At 49.1% G+C, this 14,044-nt stretch overlaps 1 protein-coding gene across 6 annotated transcripts in view; it reads left to right on the top strand.

Moving 5' to 3' along the window:
• The window catches only part of CUX2 (cut like homeobox 2), a 66,091-nt gene that overhangs the window by 17,280 nt on the left and 34,767 nt on the right, over positions 1 to 14,044 (top strand). The window lies entirely within an intron of this gene.

Here is a 14,044-nt window from a genome sequence, read left to right as displayed (position 1 = left end):
TTCCCAGTCACGTTCCTCTGCTTCTCCTGCCCATGCTGTTGGGTCCTGGGAGCTCTGGCCGGGAGTCAGGGAATCGATAGATGGTTAAGGCGATAAGTGGCTTTGCTAAAAACCAATTTTGCAAGAGGAGTTTGCAAAGAGGTCAGTGGAGAGGATCTGCATGTGTGTCCCAAACAGCTCGCTCCGGCCAGGAGCTCGACCTGAATTAACCTGGGAATCATCCTCAGAGCGAGATGCAGCCACTCTTCTCCTGCTTCTGGAAATCCACATGGATCCTATGGGAGGGTCAGCCTGAGGAATAAGTCTCCCTCCTCCAGAGAGGAGAGAGGAAAAGAGCATTTGGGGGAAAATCAGCAAGGTGAATGTGCCTGAAGGCAACAGAAAATTAAACAAGCAGAATTTGCTCAGCTGATAACTGCTCGCTGGTCTCGGGGCCGGAGCTGTGCCGGCATTCCGGTGGCAGTATTTACACAGGGATGAAGTGTTCCCGTATGGCTCCTCCAGCGCAACCAGGTCTGAGCAGGCTTTTCTCTAATCTCCACCATGGCTGGATGCTGCTTCCAACTCTATTTTCCCTTGAACAAACATATTCATTGCACCCACTGCTGAGAAGATCCCATAGCCTGCTTGCGGGGTCCTTACTGTTTTTGGCATAGCTTGGTGACACTGGAGGGACCATGTCATCTCCTGGCACTAAGCACGAGTGTCCCCCCATCTTATGTCACCATGTGGACCCCAACTATATGTTGCTTTAAGAGATGGATTAGGGAGGAGTGAGCAGAAATAGGGAGCAACAGATTCTAGAGGTGTTTCCCCAAAGTGTTTCTGACCACCAGCAGCTCCTGTGAGGACTTTCCAGAGGAGATGGAGCTGATGGTACCCCAGTTCTTCCTTTCTGATTAAATTTTGCAGCTGTTTTTTGGCTCTTCCATATGAAGGACACTCTGTGTGTGATGAGTCTCTTAAGACATGATCCCATAGGCTCCTTTGCTATATCCAGAGGGTCCCAGCTCCCTCTTGGGGCTTTGCTGACCTGGTCCTTGTTTCACAGAGTGTTCCTGGACTGTGTGGAAGTCCCCAAGCCCTGCCTGTTCCTTGGTGCTGCCTGGTGGGGTGTTTTTGGTGGTGCCCCATGGAAGAAGTGAGCTTGGGCTGCAGTTCATTGTGCTGGTGATTTATTTGAGGGCGTTGTAACATCCCTCCAGTTCATCCCATCCCTTGTGCATCCTCATCTCCACTGTGCCCGGGCTGCAGGGTGGAAAAGGTGTGGGCTTTCCCACCTATGCATTTGATTTTCTGTGGGCAGAGAGATGGGTTGTTTTTAGGCTTTCTAACATTTCTCAGCCTTGGCTCACCTTTTCCCACCCACAAGCCAGGGATATCCCTCAAACTCCATCCTCAAATGTGAAACACTGGGGCTGACGGCGGGATGAGCCAGCACCAACATCCCCTCTCCCTTTGGGCAGCAGTTCCTTATTTTCCCTGGTTTTTGTCCCATGAATCAAGTAGAATTTCCCCAGAAGGAGCATGGTGGGATGTTCATGCCTTGCTGTTGAGCTTTGCTTTGGTGCTGTTATTTATTACTCCATCCCTTCCCTCCCCAGCCGCCGTTTGGATGCTGTGGCTGAAACCACCTTGTTATATTATTTTTTTAATCATCGTGGGGAGGCTGTTTCTGGATGCTGATTGACGGAAACATCTTATCTCCTCTAGTCAAAGTGTCTCTGCTTTGCGTGGTAATGAAATAGTTTGACATTTTGACACGAGTGTCAAACACTTTTCCGAGGATGCAAACAGTGGAGGCTTTGATCTAGGTGCAAACTGGCTTCATTACAACAAACAGACCCCCCTTTCATCCAGGAAAGGAGATAAGGGGATTCAGTTGGTGCTAAGTAGCAGCTGCTCTTACTGGTTTTAAAAATAAAAATAAGGAAAAATATCATAGTAGGATAACGAAGCTGTTTTGTTGTGTTATAAACTAGTCCTGGTGCTGTGCAGTGAAGTAAGGTGGGTGTAAAGCCAACAGTGGGAATGATAAACGGGAGAGAATCCTCCTAAAATATAACTACAGAAATTTTCTCTTTTGGAAGATATTTGAATTTGTTTTTCTCAGTCAGAAACACCTTTTCTGGAGAAAATGCATCCTGTTTTTCATAAAAGTGATGTGGTTTTTGTGGAAAAGAACCACTTCTGCTACTAGTTTGGGGTTTTTTTAAGGAAGAGGGAGGCAGGCAGCCCCTCTGGGGGTCTAGAGTTTGAGGTCTTTGCAGGACTCCAGGTCCTGCCCCATGGCCTCATCCAGGATGGCTCCAGGAGATGCTGGGGCTGTGGTGGGATCTGCAGGGTTTCCACACTTCCCCATCCATCCTTTCCCTGGGGAGGGGTTGTGGCTTTGCCTTCTCTCTCCTCTGATTTTAACCTGTTATTTATTATAGTGTGATATTTATTATAAGGTAGTAAATATAATATTTATCATATTTTCTCCTGGCCAAGCCTGGAGGTATTTTAAGTCCTGGTGGGAGGGCTGGAGGGAGGAATCTCAAACACACCCCAAGCTGACAAAATTCTCAGTCATTAGCTTTTTTTTTTCCAATAGACAATTTTGAGTAGAAATGAGTAAAATCATCACTGGGTAAAGTGGGTAAAAGCATCACTGTGTTGGCATTAGGCTGGACTATGCCTGGATTTGGCCCAAGTTTGTCTAATTAAATGCAGCAGCACCTTCCCTCTATTTTGAGCCTTGAGTTTGGGCACAAATTGCTCTATGAGCAGCTGAAGAGAATTGATGTGATGTGTGGAAACTGTTAAGTTACAGCAAATCCTGAGGCTTTGCAGGTTTTCCCTGCCCTCTGTGCCCTATGGGCACAGCCCAGGCACTGCCTTCTTTCCTCTGCCTTTGGGAGTTTTCCTTTTAACTGTTTGCTTAGAAAAGCTTTTCCCTTTGAACATCCTGGACTAGATGATTGTCGTGGGTCACTTCCAGCCGAACCATCCCTGTCTCCCATCCCCATCTCCCTTTGTCTCCTCCCTCTGAGCACAGCCTGGCACTGGGAGTGGGATGTCCATTATGACACCCTGGATCCATATCCTGTTTCCTAAAGAGTGACTGTACATCCTGGGAAGCTCATCTTGGGATCATACTGCTGGGTACGATGCCCTCCCTGTTCATCCCACGCCATCACCATTCTGTCTCCATTAATTGTCACTGCAGGGGTCCCTCCATGGGCCTTATCCCTTTTGGGATGCCTGGCACTGGTGACCCTAGTGCTAGGGTTGTCCCTTGTCCTGCTCTGCCCTTGGGTATTTCCCCCGAGATGTCTCTGCCCAGAGGGTGAGGAAGATGGGCAGAAGTGCTTAATTTACTGCCTCCTTAATTTAGAGCAGCAATTCCTGCTCCTTGCCCTCATCCCTGCCTGCTCCATGCCAGGGCACTGGAGCCCAGTGAAATCTTCCCTGGGAGATGCTGGATTTGGAGTTGACAGAGGATTTGGGGCTTAATTTTAGCCAGAACATGTGGCTCCTTTTCAGATGCCTCTCAAGTCAAGTCGCGGTGGCTTTGTTACAGTCAAGGAAAGAAAAAACGCCCCCAAAACTGGAAAGACGACGTGGTTTCGATGGAATCTCTGCACAGACAGAGTCAGGGAATTCAGAGGAGGGAGCAGTTGCACATTGCCCGGTGTGTGTCGGAGCGCGGCGAGGCTGCGTCGGAGATTAAAACTCACATTTCATTTTTATACACTGTGGTTAATCCAATAATGATTCCGTGTTCCAAACGGCAATAATATCTTTCAGCATAGTTAATCAGAAGAGACTTAATGCTGTCACTATTTATTAACCTTTGTTGAAAAGCAAGAAGTTTTCCTACTAATCTGTGATTGTTGCTCTTGTCAGGCTCTGTCAAGTGCAAACCAGATTTGGCATTCGTTCCAGAGGGGAGGATGCTCCTGCCTTACTTCCCAGCCGTCTGCTGCATCCGACCCCCGCGTAGGAACATGGTCCCATGTGGTAAAGAGGCAGCTTTTCCCCCCCAGAAAGTGATTTTTTTGCTGCCTGAGCCATATTCCTGCATCCAGGCTTCCCCACCTAGGGGGTATTTGGGGTAATGAGGCAGTTTTACCCCCCCCAGGCTTCTTTTTTGGCTGCCTGAGCCTTATTCCTGCATCCAGGGTTCCCCACCTTGGAGGTGTTTGGGGCAAAAAGGCAACTTTACCCCTCTTCAGTGTTATATTTTAGCTGTCTGAACCATGTTCCTAAATCCAGGACCCCCCATTCCAGGGCTGTTGGAGCCAGCAGGCTCCCAGTGTGGGGAGATGCTCTCCTGGCCAGGTGGCACCGGGGCATCGACCTTGGTCTCTGATGGTTTGTGGGGCTTTAAGTGACTTCCAGCAGCTTCCCAAACTCAGGGGATTCCCCTCACCCCACTCCTGAATCCATGCTGGAGGGGAGGAAGGTGTTGCTGGGTGGACCAAGGGGGATTTCGTGAGGATGCTGTGGCACGGACTGAGCCGAGACACGTGAAGGTGGCTTGTCCCTTTCATCCAAAGAGTCATCCCTGCATCCCAGCATCACCCCAGTCCCTGGCAGAGGCAGATGGGATGCTCCCTTGGAAACACAGCCCATTTCCCAGGATGGTAACTCCTGTGGCTCTGCAACACCGGGAGCTGACGTGGGTTTTGGGTTGAGGGTGTGTGGTGTTTGAAGCTCTGAGCTGATAAAAGGTCAGTGTATGGAGGAACTTCTCCTTCCGTATCCTCCTGTTTGGCTCCTGTGGCGGGGAGGCCGGTGCTGGAATTGGCTCGTAGGAGCACCTGGGATTAATGAGCCAGCTTGGTGCCACGCAGAAATCGATGCTTCCTGCATTAATTGCACTGTGTTCGAGCTTCAGCTTTTTATTCTGAGTTATGGAGTTACAGGCAGAGATGTCTCTCTTCGGCACAGCCCTGGATCCCATGGGAAAGGGCCTTCCCACAGCACCCGTCCTGCCTGGGTGGGGTGGCACATCCTGCCTTGCCATGGGACAGGGATACCCAGGAGTGGCTGGAGAGGGAAAACCAAAAACCACGGCAAAAATGAACCCCAGGGCTCTGCTTCCTTCCTGTGTTATCAGCCAAATGAGGAGATGGATGGTGATGGTCAGGCTGGAGTGGAAAAACCACTGACACCACCCCTGGGTCCAGCTCTGGTTTGCTGGGAGATGGATGGATGGATGGGCAGGAGGTGACAGGTCTCCACACAATGCTGGTGTTTCCTTGCAAGAGGGTTTGCAGCAGTTTTTGGATTTATTTACAAACTAATTTTCATTTAATGGCAATTAGTTTTTATTTATTTGCAATTATTTCTGATTTCTGTAACCAAGCTTCCATGGGGATGGAAAGCAAGGTCCCCCAGCCCCTCGTGGCTTCGGGAGCTGTTTTGGAAGAGCAGGAGTTGCTGATATTTCCTATTTTTAGGGTGGACTGACATTGTGCACTGTTCTGATCTCTCTTGATAACTCGAACAGGTGCAGTTATTTTACATACAGCCCCAAAGAATCCCACTTTCCTAACATTGTTGAAGCCTAAACATAGTATTTATATTTTTAGCAAATTGTTCTTTCTGGTATTGATTTACATGTAATGTGGTCCTTGCATGAATAACTACCATAAATCTGGAAGCATTTATTAACCCAAGTAGCTACAAGCTCGGTCAAATCCTGTGTGTGTTGGACGCAATCATGGAACTTTAGATGCAAAGTAAGAGAGTAAAGCATAAACCTTATTTTGTTGTGACCAGCTCAGAGTTTCCTCCAACTGGTCCATTGATCCTGGATAAGAGGTAAGGGTTAAGATAATTTGGCAAAATGAAAAGGTAGGGAATAAGTAACAATAAATGGGATTTTTGATGTGGCCTGTCGATATTTGGGCTGGTGCCTGCCTCTGCCTTTGCTGCCTAGCCGGAGAAATTAACTTTTGAACTCAATGGCTCCAGTCTTTTTCTCCTGATTCCATCCTTCGTGCTGATGGGCAGCAGGGACAGGCACTTACTTGTTATCCGATTGATACTGAGCCCAGCAGAGCTGGGCTTTGTGGAGCCAGGGCTTACAAAAATAGTGTAAATCTTGTTTGGTATTTGTGAAACAGTGGTTGTTTTAAAAAAACCTCGGAGCCCTCGCCGGTGCCAGACGTGGAGGGCTGGAGTTCGGAGGACTGGAGGGTTTCTCATTCTAAATTTAGCCATTTAAAAGAAGATTATGGACTATGCACTTGGGACTTTTAAAAAGGCTTTCACAATAACTCTTGAAAGCCTGATGCCTTTAATCCTAAACTTTAATTTAAAATAAAGAAATCTTTTCAACTCGCCTCCCTCCCCTCCTCCATCCCACTCTTGCAGGCTGAGGTTCTTCCCAGCTTGCTTACGGAGCAAAGATGTGCTCAGCTCTTTTAATTTCTTATGAAGATATTTATTTTTTAATAGAAAGAAAATCAAGTCAACACTCGAGAGTATACACTGCAGTTTACCGCGATAGGGGGAATTAATCAGTCTATAAAGTTCAAAATGTACAAAGAGGGAAGAAAAAAAACACCCCGGCTGATCAAACACAAGGCTCTTCTCTGAGATGTGGAGATAAAAGCCTTTTCCTCCGCCGGCTTCTCCACTATTGGCAGCCAGTGGGATCAAGATTATTTTTTTTTTTTTTTGTTATGGAAAGCTCGAGATAATTAATGTTGTTGAAAGAGGACCGTTGGGTTGGCGTCTCGCAGGCTGGCCCCCGAGTCTGGCATCTTGGGAAGCAGCAGCCAGTCGGGGGGGGGGGGAATGTCCCCCACTGAGGGAACTGCCAATTTAACGGAGCAATAAATAATACGGAGAGATAAAAAAGAGCATTTAAAAAGGGCTGTGGGGCTGCAGTTGCTGTTCAGCCTCTTGCCTTTGCGGTCCGGCAGCATCCCACTGGTGATGCTCCTCAGGATGCTTCTGCAGGGCCAAATACCTGCAAACCCCTGGATACTGGGAATTGCTGGATGAGCTGTGTAGACCTGCCCGCTGCGTGCTTGATATCTCATCTCCTAAAGCTCGTTTGGCTGTGTCCTATTACGGCGTTGGTGTTAAATGTGCCTGCACTGATAATCGATAGACGTATGGTCACCCAGGCTGTTTGTGCATCTCCTCTATCACAGCCCTGACAGCACGAGATCAAGATGTGAGCGGGCAGGCTCATACATCGAGTGCTGTTTAAAAAGCAGGATGAATTAATTACCGCCATTAACGACCGGGGAGAGACTTTAGGAAGCTTCAGCCGATGGTTTGGAGCCTTGAGCGTGAGATAAACTGAGTAGGTGGTGTCTTTGCTGGTGTTTCAGTTCAAGTCTAGGATGGTGTGGTCCGTGTTCCCCATCCACATGAGACCAACCAAAATTTGCAGGGTTTGATGAGTCCCCTGCGGATCTGGCAGGGGATGGACCTGGCGGAAAGACATATCTAAGTGCCCTCATTCCTAGTGTTCCTAGCCAATGCTGGGAACAAGGGCATCCCCAGTCCTTTGGTCCTCCATCCCCAAACCTCCCTCTGACACCCCTGACCGAAGATCCTCATGGGATGATGCATGACCCATGGGCTGGGGTGGTCCCCAGACATCCCACCAGCACTGCCTCAGCATCTTTATGTGATGCATGAGTAGGTGGTATCTCATGGTGCTTTGTTGCTGATGTTTCAGCTCATGGCCGGGATACTCTGATCCTTGAACCCCCATCCTAATGAGACCAACCAGAATTTATAGGATTTGAAGAGTCCCTGCAGATCTGGCAGGAATAGACCTGGGGAAAAGATATATCTGAATGCCCTCATTCCTAGTGACTGAAATCCCTAGATCCTGCATCAGCAAACCTCCCTCTAACACCCCTAGCCAAGCATCCTCACGGAATGCTGCATGATCCATGAGCTGGGATGGTCCCCAGACATCCCACCAGTGCATTGGGGCCGCATCAACATCATTAGAACACAGTGGTCGCAGCTGGATTTGCCCCATCCAGGTGTTTGCTCAAGCTTGTGTTAATTATGATTATTTTTTAATTGCATTGAGGGTCTTTCTGTCCTTTCCCAGCCCCCTTTGAAGGAGCTGAGATGGCACAGCTGATCATCCCATCCTCCTCCACCTTTTCTATCCCAGTTATTTATTATGCAGCATCACCAGGATTGCTCTCAGACATGACTTGTCAGCTATAAAAGACACTGGCAAATTTTATTAGTTGACAGAAGGGTGGTGTTTTTTTTTTTTGTTTCCTCCTGAAAATATTAAAAAGTCATTTTAGTTTAGAAACCTAATTTTAATTTAGTTAGGTTTTAATTTAATTTAGTTTTTAAATTCATTTTCCAGCAGAACTCAATTTTTCAAGCGTAATTTGATGCCGTCAGTGACCATAATGTTTAATGTCCTCCCTATAAATTGCGAGGATGGCTTTGAGATGATTTACAGGATTCAGGGGGATAAAGCCGTCTCCTGGCCCTGCACGTGGGAGAGGCTGCAGGGAAAATGCTGTTATTGTGGCAGCTGCAGCAGCCAGTGTGTTACCTACAGAAAAAGGGGAAAAACCGGAATTTTCCTCCTGGCTCAACACTCTTTGAGGGTGGATAGGAGAGAGAGACGGGTCTGTGCTGGGTGGGGATGCTCCAGGGATATTCCTGGATATTTGTATTCTGTGGTGGGATGAGGGGGAACCCCAACAGAGGTGAAGAGTTCGGGGTGGCAGCGTTACCCCCTCAAATCCATCTGCTTTCCCAAAAGTGAGCTGAGCCATTTCTAGGGGGAAATGGTATCGGGGCAGACCCTTGGAAAATGCAGCATAATTGAGTGAAATACCCTCCCAATTTCATCCCTCAAAGCATTGCATCTAATTACTGGATTAGAGAAGTCTTCAGACCGTGCATTGAACATTATAAATGGGGATAAGATGATTCTGGGAATGGCTTAATGGAGCAGGGGAGATGGGTGAGGAATGTCTGCGTGCGTCATTGAGTCAGGGCCACGCTGATTTGGCAGAGGAGGAGAAACTCTTCGGTGCTTCGGAGAGCGTGGCCATGGGAAGGGCTTGATTTTTCCTCTTGGTTTTGGCTCCTGAGTGGCAGCAGTTGGCTCCTGGGAATTCTTGCCTGTTGGAATTTGTCTTAATTTTTTTGTAAGGAAGTGTCCAAGTTGTGTGTTCATGGGTGGGGAGGGAGCATTGAGGCATCTCCCAGTGTTTGGGGAGCCCGGCAACGGGACATGCCTGCCCAGGCAGGTGCTTTTGGCATCTCCTGCCATCCCTCCTGACCGGTGCTTGCACAGAGCAGGATGTGCTGCTGGCTCCCACCTGTCAGAGCACCACTGGCTCATCACTTGTCCAACCATGGTGGACTCCACAGTGGTCATCCCCACTGTCCCATGCCAATCCCATCCCCCTATGCCTGACTTCCTGCAGTGCTGAGGGTTGTGCTCCATGTCCATCCCCCTCAGGAACGTTGGATTCCTCTGGTTAAATTTACCTCAATTTCTGGTGATGTGTTTTAAGAGATCCTCCATGAAAACAGGCCAGAGAAAACCACCTTAAGGATGAGGAGGGGGCATGGGAGCACAGTGTCATAGTAGACAGTGGAGAATCCACATGGGAGCTGTGTCCTGGAGCCTGGGCTGTGCCACCACTCTCTGGTGTCACCAACTTCCCACGCCACCATCCTCTGTGGCCTCTCCCAGTGTCCCCCCACTGTCACTGGGCTCCTGCACAGTCCCGATCCGCACAGAGGGGTCTCGCCCTGTGAGTACCTCCCCCATGTCCAATCCCAGGGGTGACATGCCGGTGCCAAAGGTGAATTCCCAGCACCCCACCGAGGTGCCCGTCTCTCCCAACGAGGTGCCATCGCCGCCCGGCGTCCCCCGGGTTGTCATGGTTACTGACGCATGGGACCCCAGAGACCCGGCTGGGAATTAATGGCAGCCTGGGATAAAGGATTCCTGTCTGGGCCGAGTTGATGGATTACATTGATGTACCATTTGTCATAGCGTAATTGTTCTGGCAAATGTAATACCCACTAGTATAAACATTGTGCTGCTTTGCTAATAAAACTGAAAATAGGAAGAGAAAGGATGATGCAGTGTTATGGTCAGTTAAAGAGACACCGACTCCGCTCCGTGCTGGCACCGGGGGCTTCTACCTGGAAACCCACCCCGGCTTACCCTCTTCATCCATGGGAAATGGGCAAAGTGACCACTGAGATCCTTCTGGGATGTGTGTGTGACATCACTTTGCCCATCACTGCCTTTGGTTGGTGGGGTCAGACACCTTCTTCACCCCCAAAGGAACACCAGGGACTCTGAGTGTGCCCATGCTTGGGGTTGAGCTCATCCCTCCCCAACCTTGCACGGGTTTTAATTGTCTGGCAAGAGGTAAAGAAAGCTGTGGCATGTGTGGCATCCAAGGGGCTGCTCTCACCTTGACAAGGTTTATAAATGGAGGGATTTATGGCACAGTGGGTGCCTGCCCCTGGGTGCTACTCCTTCCCCTTTTTTCAGGAGCACCAGGGTCTGACGCCGCCGCTGCCGGGAGCAGCCAGTGCCCAAATCCCCAGGTAGTTTTCCTTTCTGACTAATCAGCCCCCGGATTAGGAGCCCAGCAGGGATATCAGCTGGGGATGAATTGCTCAGCCTCCTGCAAGCAGTTCCTGGTGCAGGAGTTGATGGAGAGGGGTTGGAGAGCACCTCCAGCCACCCCTGCTCCTCAACCACGGGACCCTTTGTCACTGTGGGATTCATCATCCCCACGTCCACAGCTCAGCTGGGCATTGGATCACAACACCACGCCCATGTTTTAGAGTTCAGGACCATGTCACCCCTGTGTTCTCCGATTTTTCTGCCATGAAAAACTATGAGGATGAGGAAGAACAAAAACCCCCTTTGGTGCAGCTCCACAACCCCCTCTTAAATCCTGGGGTCATTCAGAGGCATCGTGGTTTACACAATCATCTCTCCAAATGTTTTGAAAGTTTCTGGTTGACCTGATTCATAGGAAAAAAAAAAAGATAAACACCCTTTCTGTGTTTGCAGTCATATGTAATTTTTATCTCTTGACCTTTAAACGTAAGCAGCAGTAAAATGAAGAACTATGGCAGTCATTTAACACCCTGCCTGTACTAACTGGTTTCTGCCTGTGAGCCGTGGTTTTAAATTGGCTAATGCAGAATACTTGCAGAGCTAATAATAATTCAGATTACTTCTGTCAGCTATTCCGGTTTCATGGGTAATTTAGTAGTTGAATAAATTTTTAAAAAAATTCATTCGTTCCCATGCACTGTTATGAATCAGTAGATGGTTTACCATTGGCAGCAGTAACTGTAAGAAGATTTAAATTGCTACTGAAAAGGATTTGAGTGAAGGTAATGTTTTATAATGTTCTAAGCCATATGCACTACTTTCAGGCCTCATCAGTTTTACATTGATTCCTAGTGAAGTGTTTAATTGCATCATGAATGCAATATAATTCAGTTCTTTTTGCTAATATGGTATATATCTCAAAGTGATATACAGCACTGACAGTGAAGACTCAGGGTTTTCTTAGGATTTTAAAATATGCCTCTGTGTGTGTTTGCACGCGTGTGTGCACATCTGTGCCTGGCTGGGAGCGTTTTTCCTGGGAAACCTCTGGGCTCTGGGTTGGGTGCTTGGTGCCGAGAGCTGCCAGCTCTCCCGGGATGTCTGCATGAGCATCTGCAGGTAGGGATTCATGTATAGAAATAGATACCTGTTATATAAATATATGTACAAAATAAATTTTAAAATATAACATATGTATATAAATGTATATTAGAAGTTCTGCTGTTACACTGTACCTGCTCTGATGTTGACTGATGCTCATGGGGCAGCTCAGCTCTGGATCTGGTGATGTTTTGGTCCTTCCTGCTCACGCCTGCGGTGGGTGATGGAATTTTGATTGGAGGTGCAGGCACGATGCTGTCGGAGCCTTGTGGGCAGTGGATTAAAAGAAACACAATTTCATGTTGATGTGAAGATGATTTGAGTCTGTACAGGAGCCACTCGGGTTGTGGCAGGTGGCCGTCCCTCACCACTCACCCTGTGCTGGCTGGGGGGGGCTGTGTGCTGGTGATGGAGCTCTGGAGCTGCTCCTCCCGACACAGAGCCCGTTCCTGTCCTGCTGCCAAGTGCAGGGAGCTGTGTGGGATGAACTCTGGAACCACCTCTCTGTGCCCACCAGTGGCCCTGTGCTGGCCCTGGTGCCCTTCCCTCCATCCCCAATCCCTCTGTGCCCCATGGCACAGGGACTTTCTGTGTCCCCCCATCTCCCTCTTGCTGCTTCTGCTCATTACAACTTCGTCAGCTAATTAAGGATTGGGCCCTACAGAGCTCCGTGTCATCCTGATGGGAAAACTGAGGCAGGCTCAGTGCTGGCTGGGGTTTTCCCATGGGAGATGCCAGCTCTTGGCTGCAGCGCAGCGAGCATCCCCCATCCCTGCTGTTACTCTGATCTCCCTGCCTGCATCCTGCTGTCTGCTCAGCTTTAATTCCCAAATTTCCATGGATTGCAAGGAGAGGAGCACCCATAGCTGCCGGGGATGGGTGCTGCTGACTGATGCTGTGCACCTGCAGCTTTTGGGAATCTTTCATTTTACATGGAGTTACTCGTTTGGGATGCAGCATCCTTTGGTTTGGTTTGCCATCCCAGACAGGGAAATCCTGGCAGGGACCTCAGCTCAGCACTGTGGGGCTGGGAGGGGTTGGTGAGAGCAGGATGCAGCCTCACATTTGGAGCATTCCCACAGAATTCCTCCTTGGCGATGGTGCTCCCACCGGCACCGCGGGGGCCGGGATTCGTGCCGGCGGTAGAGCCTAATGCGATATCAAAGTCACTAACATGATTATGCTTATATATCATATTAGGGAAAATGAATACTAATTCAATACAAACTACTAATTCAGTAGAACAGAAAATTGCTGAGAGAATAGAAAAGTGCTGAGCATGCCGGAGCTGGGCATGGCTCAGAGGGGATGCGCTGCCTCGCTCCATGCAGGAGCGCTTTTCCACAGCAGTTGTGGCACAGTTTTCCAGGGTGGCACAGAGCATCCATGGATGTGTGCCAGTGCCAGTGCTGAGCCAGAGAGTGACTCTGGAGATGGCTTTGTCATGGAGCTGGGGTGAGAAACCCCCCTTCGTTTTCAAGCCTGAAGCTCATGGCCAAAAGTTGGGAGATGTTTGGTGGGACCTGCAGGAGAACTGAAGCAGGACAGCAGGAAAATGGCTCCAGGCGCTGGCGGGTTGGGGTGAACTTCTGGCCAGGACCAGAAGAGGCTGCCCAATGGAGCTGGTGTTTCAAGGTGTTTGCTTTTCCTAATGCATAGGTTGTATCTTGTTCCTGGCCTAGGGCTCAGCATGAACAGCCCAGGCTCTGGGTGAACATCCTTGTCCCAGGGGCCACTAACTGCGCCTTTCCATAGTCCAGCTTTTCTCCTCGGTGTAAGCTCCGTATTCCTCGTGACATTTCTGCTTGGGAATATCCCTCCTTGGCATTTCAGATGTGTTCCTCCACCAGTTCTTGCTGCAAACTGGCTGTGGAGTCTCCTCCTTGGGACAGCTCCCAGCACCGTGGCTGCTCACACCGGCACTGCCGTGAGCTTGTGCTGGGAGCTTGGGAAGAGGCAGCTGCTGATGCCAGAACTACTATGAGGCTCTTGGTCTAATTGGATTCTCCTTCAAATTATTATTGCTTGTAAGAGTTTTCTGTCCACGATGTTTCCTGGAGCTGCGTGGCATTCCTGGGTTGTGGCAGCTGGCTTGGATCTTCAACCACCACCGCACCCAGGACACCCAGTCCCATGGTGTGGGGACCCAAACTTTACTGATTTACTTATGAATCAAGAATTTCATTGCAATTTAATGCATCTGCTGTGGATCCTCTGCACATGAGTCCCACGCGGGCACCTTGGGACACGATGAGCGTGGCTGGTTCTGGAAATTCCAGGTATTTACCCAGTTCAGAGAGAGCTGTAAGTGGGACACACAATGTTTCTGTACTAATATGGTAG

This window comes from Neopelma chrysocephalum, unplaced genomic scaffold (assembly GCF_003984885.1).
Source record: "Neopelma chrysocephalum unplaced genomic scaffold, ASM398488v2 Primary Assembly neopelma1_77, whole genome shotgun sequence".
NCBI classification, from domain to species: domain Eukaryota; kingdom Metazoa; phylum Chordata; class Aves; order Passeriformes; family Pipridae; genus Neopelma; species Neopelma chrysocephalum.
This window is presented reverse-complemented; position numbering and strand designations above follow the sequence as displayed.